The sequence below is a fragment of the Nycticebus coucang genome, chromosome 10 (assembly GCF_027406575.1).
Source record: "Nycticebus coucang isolate mNycCou1 chromosome 10, mNycCou1.pri, whole genome shotgun sequence".
Lineage (NCBI taxonomy): Eukaryota > Metazoa > Chordata > Mammalia > Primates > Lorisidae > Nycticebus > Nycticebus coucang.
This window is the reverse complement of record NC_069789.1, coordinates 26,892,662-26,906,171: the sequence shown is the minus strand read 5'-3', so window position 1 is coordinate 26,906,171 and position 13,510 is coordinate 26,892,662. Positions and strand designations below refer to the sequence as shown.

Sequence of the window (13,510 nt, the reverse complement as noted above, 5' to 3'; positions counted from 1 at the left end):
AGAAAGGAAATAGCAGAGGATATTAATAAATGGAAGAACATACCATGCTCATGGATGGGAAGAATAAACATTGTTAAAATGTCTATACTTCCCAAAGCAATCTACCTGGTCAATGCCATTCCTATCAAAATACAAACATTGTACTTTCAAGATTTGGAGAAAATGATTCTGAGTTTTGTATGGAACCGGAAAAATACCCGTATAGCTAAGGCAGTTCTCTGTAACAAAAATAAAGCTGGGGGCATCAGCATACCAGATTTTAGTCTGTACTACAAAGCCATGGTGGTCAAGACAGCATGGTACTGGCACAAAAACACAGACATAGACACTTGGAATAGAATTGAAAACCAAGAAATGAAACTAACATCTTACAACCACCTAATCTTCGATAAACCAAACAAGAACATACCTTGGGGGAAAGACTCCCTATTCAATAAATGGTGTTGGGAGAACTGGATGTCTACATGTAAAAGACTGAAACTGGACCCACACCTTTCCCCACTCACAAAAATTGATTCAAGATGGATAAAGGACTTAAACTTAAGGCATGAAACAATAAAAATCCTCCAAGAAAGCATAGGAAAAACACTGGAAGATATTGGCCTGGGGAAAGACTGCATGAAGAAGACTGCCATGGCAATTCCAACAACAACAAAAATAAACAAATGGGACTTCATTAAACTGAAAAGCTTCTGTACAGCTAAGGAGACAATAACCAAAGCAAAGAGACAACCTACACAATGGGAAAGGATATTTGCATATTTTCAATCAGACAAAAGCTTGATAACTAGGATCTATAGAGAACTCAAATTAATCCACGTGAAAAAAGCCAACAATCCCATATACCAATGGGCAAGAGACATGAATAGAACTTTCTCTAAAGACGACAGACGAATGGCTAACAAACACATGAAAAAATGTTCATCATCTCTATATATTAGAGAAATGCAAATCAAAACAACCCTGAGATATCATCTAACCCCTGTGAGAATGGCCCACATCACAAAATCTCAAAACTGCAGATGCTGGCGTGGATGTGGAGAGAAGGGAACACTTTTACACTGCTGGTGGGACTGCAAACTAGTACAACCTTTCTGGAAGGAAGTATGGAGAAACCTCAAAGCACTCAAGCTAGACCTCCCATATGATCCTGCAATCCCATTACTGGGCATCTACCCAGAAGGAAAAAAGTCCTTTTATCATAAGGACACTTGTACTAGACTGTTTACTGCAGCTCAATTTACAATCGCCAAAATGTGGAAACAGCCTAAATGCCCACCAACCCAGGAATGGATTAACAAGCTGTGGTATATGTATACCATGGAATACTATTCAGCTATTAAAAAAATGGAGACTTTACATCCTTCGTATTAACCTGGATGGATGTGGAAGACATTATTCTTAGTAAAGCATCACAAGAATGGAGAAGCATGAATCCTACGTACTCAATTTTGATATGAGGACAATTAATGACAATTAAGGTTATGGGGGGGAAGCACAAAGAGGGATGGAGGGAGGGGGGTGGGGCCTTGGTGGGTGTCACACTTTATGGGGGCAAGACATGATTGCAAGAGGGACTTTACCTAACAATTGCAATCAGTGTAACCTGGCTTATTGTACCCTCAATGAATCCCCAACAATAAAAAAAAAAAAAAGTACGAAGAAAATGATTCAAGCAACTGAGTTATCTTTATTTTCTTCTATTTTTTTTTTTTTGAGGAAATGATTGAAACATTTCCTGTGAAATCAGTGTAAGTCTCCCCTAAAACAGGGCACAGGTTTCAGTTACTCAGCCCTCAAAATAGCACAATTCTCACTTCTTGTTAAAACTACCATCCTTTTAAAAGTCTGCCCTTTCTTCTCTCTTACACTAAAGTCTGCCGCTCCCCTCTCTCTTATACTTCTTGAACTCCTCACTTCACTTTTCTCCTTCTGTTCTAGACTGATTTTTCTACACCCAAACCCACCCCCTGTCTGGCTTTTCATCTTTTTGCCTCTATCCACCCTGAAATCAATTTTGCTCGAATACTTTTCCTTCTGAAACAGGCTAAACAGTGATTTTATTTGGGCAGTTGTTTTCAGGTATTATTTCTTTCCTTATTCAAGTGTCTCTGCCTCTGGGCTTTTATAGAAAATATATATTATTCAGTCCATAGAAAAACTAAATAGCATGAAAGTCGAAATAAAAGATTTTTTTTTTTCTCCTTAACACACACACTAATCTGAGTGCATATAAACGCCAAGTACAGGAATGTTCCAGTGTGCTTCTGGATATGTGTATTTGAAGAAAAGCTAATACGAACTATTTATTTTATGTTAACTATCTGCCAGGCTTTTCTGTAACTGCTTTACACATATTTTTTAATTCAAACTTGGGTCTCAAAAAATGGATGTTTTCATAAGTTTCATTTTAAAGAGGAGGAAATTGGAACTCACACAGGTTAAGGATCTTGTCCTAAATCCTCAGTCAGCTAAGAAGGACAGATGAGAGATGAATTGTAGGAGGAGGGCAACCGTGTCCATGTCCCAACCAAGACACCCACACCGTTGCTCTGGTGACAGCTTGCATTTTTATGGTATTTTACATTTTATAATAAAGACAGCACTTACATTTTTGTTATTAGATTTCCCGACAAGCCATAGGGCATGTATATCTCTATTCTAACACTGCATGAACTCGAGTGTAGGGAGGTCAAGTGTCCCATCTAAGGCCAGACACTTAGCAAACAGCAAAGTTAGGGCCAGAAATCACGTCTTCTGTCGTGAAGTCCAACATGTGCTTTTTACCATTTTACTTGATAAAAATGGCTTCTGTGTTCTCAGTATTGTAATCAATGATCTTACCAGAGGATACGTTAGTGTGTACATGACAAGATGTTTCATTTAGAGGCAATGCTTCCATGTAATTGAAAATAAAAAAGAAATCAATGGCTCGGCGTTTGTAGCTCAGTGGTTATGGAACTACCACATACACGGGGGCTGATGGGTTCGAGCCCGGCCTGGGCCTGCTAAACAACCACAACTACAATAGAAAAAGAAATAGCCAGGCATTGTGGCGGGTGCCTGTAGTCCCAGCTATTCAGGAGGCTGAGGCAAGAGAATCTCTTAAGCCCAAGAGTTTGACGTTGCTGTGAGCAATGATGCCACGGCACTCTACCAAGGATGACATAGTGAGACTCTGTCTCCAAAAACAAACAAACAAACAAAAAAAGAAATCAAGACCAATGATTTTGAAGTAGTTAGGGCTTTGAATTGTGTCAACTCTCTAGAATCAAAGAGATGAAGTTAAATAATAGTGTAATTCAAAACCCAACTATAGAATAGTAAACCAGATATATTTCAAAGATCAAATTCTTTTCTTCTGGTTCTTAAAAATACAGTAGAACCTCCACAGCTGACCACCTCTCTACATTGGCCACCTCCATAAGCTGATGTAATCTTCACAGACTGGACATGCCCCACATGTACACATCAGCACAGCAGGCCGGGTTCCTTATGTTGACCACCTCTGTATGTGGACCAGTTTGTTACGGTCCCTTGGGTGGCCAACTTACAGAGGTTGTACTGTAATTTAAAAAATAGATTTCCTTTACTTTTCATTTCCTGTAAATATGACTCCTCTAAAACAATTAGTTTATATAACTATAATGATAGTTTGAAAAGTTCTGGTAGCACAAGTTTGAATTTTTTGTTTGTTTGTTTTTGTAGAGACAGAGTCTCACTTTATGGCCCTGGGTAGAGTGCCGTGGCCTCACACAGCTCACAGCAACCTCCAACTCCTGGGCTTAAGCGATTCTCTTGCCTCAGCCTCCCGAGTAGCTGGGACTACAGGCGCCTGCCACAACGCCTGGCTATTTTTTGGTTGCAGTTCAGCCGGGGCTGGGTTTGAACATACCACCCTCGGTATATGGGGCCGGCGCCTTACCAACTGAGCCACAGGCGCCGCACACAAGTTTGAATTTTTATTGCAGAGGCTCATAACATGAGCCTCCGCCTTTATTGTTTCCCAGGGAATGACTGTACTAAGCACAGTGAATAATGATAGCAGTCCCTGGCTCCTCAAGATTTCTCGCAAAAGTGAAGCAAAATAATTATACAAGTAGTATCACTTCACCAACAACTCAAAGCAGTAAACTAAACCTTACTAGGTAATAACAATCTACAAAATACTATTTTAATTTGTCAGTACATTGCGTAGTAAAGAAGATACTATACAAAAAACAAGAGGGTAAGATACTAAAGAAATTTCATACACAAAAAATCCAAAAATAAAAGAGAAATATATTTTAATAATCAAGTCCAACTTTACCTGCAACATCAGATCTATGGTGTTTTTTGTTTTTTTTTTTTTCGGCCGAGGCTGGGTTTGAACCACCACCTCTGGTATACGGGGCCAGCACCCTACTCCTCTGAGCCACAGGCAATGCCCTATGGCTTTTTCTTTTTGTGTGTGTAACATGTCAATGAAAAATATAGAACTCTAAAAGGTGAAAAAACACTAATGAAAATAGAAGTGTAATTTTTAATATAAATTTAATATAAAATGGTATATACTTTTTTTTTTACATGGAAAATGCAGCTAAAAATTAGTGTGACAATTACAGGATGCTAAAAGATGACTCAGAAGTTTTTCCTCAACTTTATATTCATATGCTTATTAAAGTGCAAAAGAATGGAACGTTTTAATCCCTTTGATTTTAAACTCAGATTAACAAAGTAAAAATTAAAAAAGTAATTAATCAGGGGGAAAGAAATCTAGTAATCTAAACCAACTAGCAAAAAATTATTAGCCCAGGGCGGTGCCTGTGGCTCAAGGAGTAGGGCACCGGCCCCATATACCAGAGGTGGCGGATTCAAACCCAGCCTCAGCCAAAAAAAAAATTATTAACTCACCCTTCTGCAAGAGTAAATTTGCATTCCATAGCACTTTTTTAACCAAATAATGTCAAAGACTTTTTCTTATTTCTTGGAACGTCAAACCTCATCTTGAAGATTCAGAACTCAGATGGCCCTTTACACAAGGTCACTGTCTTGAAACAAAGACATAATCATATGCCCAGGACGGCTGAGCTCCTCAGAGCCTGTGACAGATGATTTTTGCTGTTTCTTTCTGACTCAAGAAAACCCTCAGATGCTGTGGTAGAAAGTGAGACAGAAGAAGACCTTGTAGTCGTTATGTGATTTTATACCTAAAAATAGTAATATTTGCAACCCATAAATTGTTAGGTTTATATTGATCTAATTCTTTATGAATAACACACATTTGAGTGATAAAAAAGCTCCTGAGTTAGGGTCTTCAATTGCCAACCACAAGACTTCAATTATTTTTGGTATACTCATCTGTAAATCTTCTCTATGTAATACATTTCAGAATGTTGATTTTTTTTTGTCTTTAATTCTCTTGAACTGAATAGATATCTAATGGTCTGAAACCAGACTGTTAGACAGCATAAGCTCACTCAGTCTTAATGCACAGTATCTAATATATGAATGATTCCTACGTGCAAAGGGACTAGAAATCATCTTTGTGAAATATGGCTTTCTGTCATTCATACATGTATTCTCAGAGGCTAACCTCTCTTTTATTCATAATGGAAAAATATGGCTCATCAGGTAGGAAATTGATGGCAACCCTTGAAGTTTATCTCCTGATTTCATATCATCAAAGCATTAAACAAATCCAAATTCAGAGGTATTCTTGCCCTTCCCTTGAAGGGCAGCGCCCACATCTCTGCTTCTTTTCCGATGAGAGAGTGTGAGTTTTTCTCATGCCTTTCACATGGCTCTCATCTTGGCGGAACTATACCGAGTCTTCCCACTCAGCACCTCTTTAGAGATAATTATGAGTAAAGGATCCAATTGCTAAGGTTTCTTCTAATTAAATGAACTCATGACTAATAAGATCACAGTCAAAGAACAGACTTTCCCCTGTACGTGTCTGCCTCGGCTGCCATAAAATGCCACTGAATGCCGTAAACAACGGACACTTATTTTTCATAGTCCTGGAGTCTGGGGAGCCCAAGGTTTTACCAATTTGGTTCCCAGACAGGGCTTTCTTCCTCACTTTCAGAAATCCACCTTCTCATACGGCTTTTCCCTTGGAGAAAGAGACTCCAAACATTATGACCTCCCTTAGTAATTATTACCTCCTAAAAGCCCTGTCTCCAAATACAGTCACCTTGGGGGTTAGGGCTTCCACACAGAAATGGTTGGGGTTTCAAAATTCAGTGCTTAAAGTTCTGAAAAGCCAAAGGACTCTTAAATCCTGTAAACAAAAAGGAGACAGAATGAATCTACTTTGACCTGCGTAGCTAGAATTTTTTAGAGAGCCAAACGCAACAATGATAATACGTTCCTAGAAAGCTACGTGAAGAAAATGGGGGGCGGGGAGGAAGCCGAGTTATACATAAATACACAATGAGGATAGAAACACTGTCCACGATCTGATTTCTTTTCCTAAATATACGTAAGATGGATATTTTTGAAGTACATGAATAAATTCATAGAAGCTGTTGGAACAGTTTAAAGGTCAACAGAAGGTCAGAAGGTACAGAAGCCAAAACAAACAGAAATCTCTTCTCCTAAGCCCAATTCTTTGAAAAATCAGATGCCACAATAGTCTTTAGTTTCCACTCACGTTACTTCCCCCAGTTTCACTGTCAAGAAACCATGTCCTTCCTCCACTGTAAAACCCTCCTGTGCACAATCGCTGTCTGCTTCTTCCCTTACAGAAAGAGCAAACAGAGCTATCATCTTCTCTCAAGAGTTTAAAGATCGCTGAATTTCCTGCTGGCAGCCCCTTCAGTTTTCATAACTTTCTCTGTCTTTCTTCTGTTACTCTTCTGTGTGATTATCCTGCAAACTTTCTTCACATTCTCGTTAAGAACCAATATACTCATTAGAAGCTCAATGGTCCTGAGCCTAACAGCAGGATTACCTTGCAGTCCCCTCTATATTTCTAAAAATAGCTGACAAAATTTCAAACGAGTGCCATACAACAGTTCCTTCCTTAACCTCAGCTGCTATTTCTTATTCAAGAGCAGTTCATTTTTTCCCCAAATTTTAACTAACTACAGACCTTTGATTGTTTTTAACACAGCAATCTTCTCTGAGTAGATTTTTAATTCTCAAGTGTTGATTGTTGGACCTTCGTTCTCTTGAATTCCATAGATACTCTGCCCCTCAGAAAAGGTTGGGGTTCACATATACAAAATTCTCAGAAGTGGCAGCACCACACAAGACTGATTTCTTCAAAAGACACATGCCCCAAATTATCACCTTGCCCAACTAACCTCCGAACATTAATCTGGAAGACATGACTGTTCTGCTCAAGGCACCTAAAAGCGAGACCAATGTTAGATTCAAGAGAAGGGACCTGGAGCAGATTCCAGGAAAGACATCTCGGGAACTGACATCAGACACTGATGACATTTAAAATCGCTAATTCATTTTGAGATCATTGTGACCCCTGAGGCCTCTTGCCTCAGGGTCCCTGTCAAAACACTGAAATAAATACTCTGATTTTATTACTTCACAATTGATCCTTCCAGACACTTGGTCTTTAGGGAACTCCTCAAATGGTGTGCTTTTAAGTCCTAGGTCTAAAATAGACATCCTATTTCATACCAAAATATGGAGACAGGCATTTCATTCACTATTTATACACATATCCAAAGTAGAAGACGTTAACATAACTGAAGAAAAGAATGCCCCTGGTTGTTTTGGTTAAAATTTCAAAAAATTTGAAATGTTTGTTTGACATGTAGTGGCTAAAAATTTAAAAATAAACACACTGAAAAAAAAATACACTCTATTGATTTCCACATCAATACCACATAAAATATTTAGAGTTCATTTAAAATTATGACTGACTATTTTCTCTCTGGGAACAATGTTTAAAACTTAAAATGAAGGAATTACTATATGATAAAATCCCCAGGTAGACATGGGGGACACAGCTTAATGTCATTCTAATCTGTCTTCAGATAATTACTTAGTACTTACTCTTTCAAGTTGACATTTTGTTTAAATTAAACTGAATACACAAATTGTATCATCTACGTCTCTTGGCAAAATGATGAAAAGTTCGTAGCCTCTGACCTATACAATATTTTCTTTTTTTTTTTTTTTTTTTTTTTTGGTAATAATCAGGAAAGTGTTCTACGGACATGTTGAATGAGGTAAAATTATTTCAGCAAACACAAAAGCATACCCACAATATTTCAAAAAATTACTGTTAAAACCAAACCTTTGGAAGTTCTTCACTTCACTTACCAATGCCTCACTTTTTAAGTGTGAAAGCCAAGTGCTTTCTGGATATCCCAAGTCTGCCTTTCCAGCCAGTCACTGCCCAGCTTCTGCGCTCTGACCTTGGAGGTTTTGTTTCTTGAATGGAACTGTCTCCTGGTTTCTCCAACTCCAGAGTGGATTCCTGCAGCAGCACCCTGGGCTGGGCTTGTGAAAGCTCCCATCCCCGGGGGAGCCTGTTAAACTTCTCTGAGTGATGCCAGTTCTTCAGCTTGCTCGGTCCCGCCTAAAGACCATTAGCGAACCAGAGGATTCTGCATCCTGCTGCCCTCAATTAGGGTCCAAACATCATAATTACTTCAACCTCAAATACATAGCCATTTCTTATTAACCCTTAGGATTCCTATCTGTGTGGAATAGTACATACACACACACACACACACACACACACACCACGCTTATAGTATTTTGTTACAAGGAGATGAATTAGAAATCAATACAATGTGTATATTTTAAAATTTTCAGCCACTACATGTTATACAAACATTTTGAATTTTTTGAAATATTAACAAAAACAACCAGGGGCATTCTTTTAAATAATGATCTCTTCCCAAGAAGACAAAAAAAATCACTTGATGTGAATTTCCATATAAGGTGTAAGTTTTGAGAAATATAGTCCTGGGCGGGCCCTGTGGCTCAAAGGGGTAGGGCGCCGGTCCCATATACCAGAGGTGGCTGGTTCAGCCATGGCCAAAAACTGCAAAAAAAAAAAAAAAAAGAAATACAGTCCTATTTTTGAGTGATTTTTTCTTAAGATGATAAAGTACTCTTTTTTACATGAAATATGTTCCAATTTGTGTTCTTGTACCCCTCCTTCATTTGGGGGGATTATTTTGCCTCGCTGGGATTAATTTAGAAATTTCAAGTATTGTATCTCAAAAAAACCTGCTTTTAGAGTCAACACTTCATTACCTGAATTTGACTTATATGCCATATAAAACAAAACTAAAAAACTACAAGTCTATGGATTTTCCATTAATTTAGTATCTACCAGCAAACTTGTATATCACTGCAATGAGTTTAAGAAAAAGATTTATTTTTTGAAAGTACTATATAAAAGAAAAAAGCTCAGTGGCTTATCAACAAGAAAAATAGAAGAAAAACTAAGGAAAAAATTAAAGTAACTGCAGAATTGTAGACTCAATGTGGAAAATAAAAATACAGTTAGACATAGAATAAAAACCATTTTGAAGACATGCATTCCTTCCAAAATGTTACTGGCAAAGAATTATTTTTAAAAACAATGCTTGTCCTAAAACTTAATTCTCAGTTGTTCAAGTTCATCCATTTACATTCTCAGTTGTTAAACAAGCATGCGTTGAGTGTCCAGACCAGGGGCAATCATAAATTCCAAGGATAAAAACAAGTGATGTATATGATCCTTGCCCTTGGTTGGGAGATCAACGTATCTCAAGCCAAAAAAAAAAAACTCCCTCTGCCACCCTAGTGTGTTTGAGCATTCTCCAGAATTTTAATTCCTAAAATCACTAAATTGTCACCATCGTCTTTAAATGCATTACGCCCCAATATTTCTAGAGTGTTCCCTCTGCTTCAGGCCCACCGGGAGCACTCAGACTGGTAGCAGCACTAACGCTCTGTATTTCAAAGCCGGGTGACCTGCACTTAGACGCTGCCCAACCTCTGCAGACATTGCTTTTTCTTTCCTTCCCTCTGTCCATATAGAATTGAACTATTCAGGCTTCTATGGGGTCTACATGGAAATCACCATTCTTTAAACTCTCACCATAAAACCACATCTCCTTACCCCTCATTTCACTGAATCCTTTCAACGTTCTGAAAGGTGGGCCCTATTACCCTCACTGGCAGAATGGGCAAGCAGAGTCTGAGTGGAGAAACATGAATTCATAATTTACATTCTAATCCAGGACCCGAACCAGGGCTGCCTCATGCAAAGTTCATACCAGTAACCACTACACTATCTGCTCACTTTGTGGAAGTATTTTAAACCCTAAGCACATAATAACATGCAATGTCCTTAATCAAAAGGCCCTTTCATATTAGAATCAACTCAGGTGACGATGTCTAGTGGCCTGGAATCAGCTTAGTAATGGATTGCAGGAGCAGGGAAAGGTCTACTTTTAGTTCTCTGAAGAATCTCATACTTCTCTCCACAGAGGCTGTACTAGTTTGCAATCCCATCAACAGCGTGTGAGGATCCCCTTCTCTCCCACACCAGTATTGGTTGTTTGGGGACCTTATGATGTGGCCATTCTCATGGGATACTATTCAGCCATTAAAAAAAGACGGAGATTTTGTATGTTTTGTAACAACTTGTATAGATTTGATGAACATTCTCCTAAACAAAGTATCACAAGAATGGAAAACAAGCACCACACGTACTCAATACTTAGAGTCAGCAGATTAACAACTACCTGATTCCGTGAAAAAGAACTCAAGTGAATTCAAGAAGGGAGAGGAGGAGAAGGGTTTGGGTGCATTCACTTGGCACACTTCCTGGGTAAAGGGTGCAACTACCATCCAGACTTCAACCTTACAAAAGCAAACTCTGTAACATAATCCTAGGATATCCCATACAGTATCTAAAATACTAAAATTGTACTGATAGTTTGAATAAAGCTAAAAAGACATTAAATCTTTGTAGAAAACATGTGTTTAAATCTGTTAGAGAAAAAAACAAAATAGTACTTTTATGTTAATTGGGCACATGCAAGTATGTATATACAAAGGGTGTCAAATACATATATATGCGCATTTTAAGAAAGAGAAGAATTGTATTAAAATAAAATTGTACTACTCAAATCACGCTTCTGTAATTACGAGAGACACAACATACAAGAAAACAAACATTATTGGTCTATATTGAGTATGACAATTTTAGTACAGTTCAATACAACTTAATGTAGTTTTTTTCCTTTCTTAAGATGTGTATACATTTTTTAGCACCCTTTGTGTATGTATGTGTGTGTGTGTGAAAGAGAGATACATTCATTCTGCAAATAGATCTTTCTAGTAAAAGAAAATGTAACCACAACTATCAAAATTCCCATTTTTTTTCCCAAGACTGCTAACTACTTTGGAGCAGACAGTTTGGTGCATTAATGTGAAGCATCCGGAGGGGCACAGCAGTAGCCTCTGATGGTAGTAAAGATACACACTCACGTGTCACTTAGCAGTGGGCATATGAGATGATTTCGTTGTTACAGAACATCATCTCGGTGTACTGTACACACCGAGATGGGACAGCGCTCTGCATGCCGAGGCTACTGGGTAGAGCCTGTTGTTCGCAGGCTACGTACCTAACACCATGTTAGTTACTATACTGAAAACTGTTGGCAACTGAAACTCAATCAAACATCTGAACACAGAGAAGGTCCAATAAAAATGTACAATTATAATCTTACAGGACCACCGTTGTCTATGTGGTCCATTTGTGGTCAACTCTTTCTTTTTTTCTTTGGAGAAGAAATGCCACTAAAAGGAGATGGAGGGGACGCCATGATATTTGACAAGTACTTGCTAAGTAGTAAGTGTTCATGGTAGATGTCCATTTATTCCTCACAACAATCCCAAAACTATCACTGTTATAGTTTGATTTTTACAGATGAGGAAATTGAAGCTCAGAGAAGTTAAATATCTTTCTTCAAATTACAGAGCCACTCAGGTCCTCGGGAGTTCTGCAACTAGTAAAACTGAAAAGTTGCTGCAAAGGAAGACGTGGCCACGGAATACGCAGTGGATTGTGGCTTTCAATGGAACCCAGAGGCCCTGTGGAATCAGAGCAGGCAGGCAGAGAGGACAGAACAAGAAATCCCTGTGAAATAGTGACCAGGGCTAAAGCCAGAGAGGTCTCAAAAGAAGAAGTAACACAGATTTTTTCCCCCTTTTGAATGCATGTCTTCAGATATCTCTTTTGCTCAGGTGCTAGGGTGTCCTTATCATAGCCCGTCCTCTCCAGGCTCCGGTGTCACTCTCTCCACGCTCCCTGTCTCAGATTATTCTCATTCTCTCTCCAAAACCGTCCTTCCTCCTTACTCACATTTGCATTCTTTCCTCTGTTACCAATATCATCCTCAAGGTGATCGCTGAGTCATCTTGATCTGGGTAATTCTTTGGGGGGCTGTCCTATGTGTGGCAGGCAGTCCCTATCATTCCTGGCCTCTGCCCACCAGATATCAGGAGTCTGTTCATCCCAACTGTGACAACCAGCTATGGCCCCAGACATTGCCCAGTATCACCTGGTAGGCAAAATCACTCCTGCTGGGAAAGCACTGATTTAGAAGGTGAGGGTTTTGCATTTTTCCTGGTGGTCATGGCTTATCCTTAGAAAGTAGATGGGGAATTTCTCATAGTTTTCTGTAATTCACTTTGTGATGTTCCCACTTTCCTCACAGGGCTGCTATGAAGATTAAACAAGGAAGTCTGAAGTAATAGGACATGTTGGAGGCCTCAACACAGGGACTGGATCACAGCATGGCCTGTAAATATCAATTGGTCCAGCAGATTAGAGGGGAAACTCAGTTTAGTCAATTGCTTTGTGTCCAACAAATAATCAGTGTAGTTTAAAATGGTCCTTATTACTTGACACTTCTCCTGGAAGAACAGCTTTCAGCACCACCATGACGACATTTTGTTTTCAGCTTTTAGATTGACTCTCAAATTTCTTTATCTTTATTTCTAAGCAAGGAATAAATGTATTGAGCCACTTGTTAAGTGCTCAGGAAAATGCTCAAGGGCACAGGTAACTAGCGAAAGAAGAATACACATTGGCGATGATTGGCACTCATTACTCGGTGGTATTTGCCACCATTGTTTTAACACTGTGTAGGTTATATGGTATAGTATTAACATAGAATTCTTAATATTAGTCATTTACCAAAAGAAGAGGGCTGTTTTGTTGATAATTCATCATTCCTAATAAATCTCTCTCTATTGGTTTTTCCATATTAAAAATAGTCTTTTCAGGAAACAACCTAAATGCCCAAACAACTCAGCAGTGAATTAACAAGCTGTGTTATATGTATACCATGGAATTCTATTCAGCCATAAAAAGATGGCAATTCATATCTTTTGTATTAACCTGGAGCTGAACCATTCTTCTTAGTAAAGTATCACAAGAATTGAAAGGAAACTATCAAATTTATTCAATATTGATATGAAGCCAGAAGATAATCTAATACATAAGAGAAAAACTTAATTCAAGGTGGAGGGGAGGAAGAAGGAA

General features: G+C 38.5%; 1 protein-coding gene across 2 annotated transcripts in view; it reads right to left on the bottom strand.

The window, feature by feature from the left end:
• The window catches only part of LOC128597443 (muscarinic acetylcholine receptor M3-like), a 242,303-nt gene that overhangs the window by 205,856 nt on the left and 22,937 nt on the right, over window positions 1-13,510 (bottom strand). Inside the window, exon 1 of one of the 2 annotated variants that reach the window (XM_053607817.1) lies at window positions 8,275-8,357. The exons of the other annotated variant lie outside the window; for it this stretch is intronic. The gene's annotated coding sequence lies outside the window, so the exon portion shown is untranslated. Of the gene's footprint in view, window positions 1-8,274; window positions 8,358-13,510 lie in introns of those variants that run through there. 2 annotated transcript variants of the gene reach the window in all.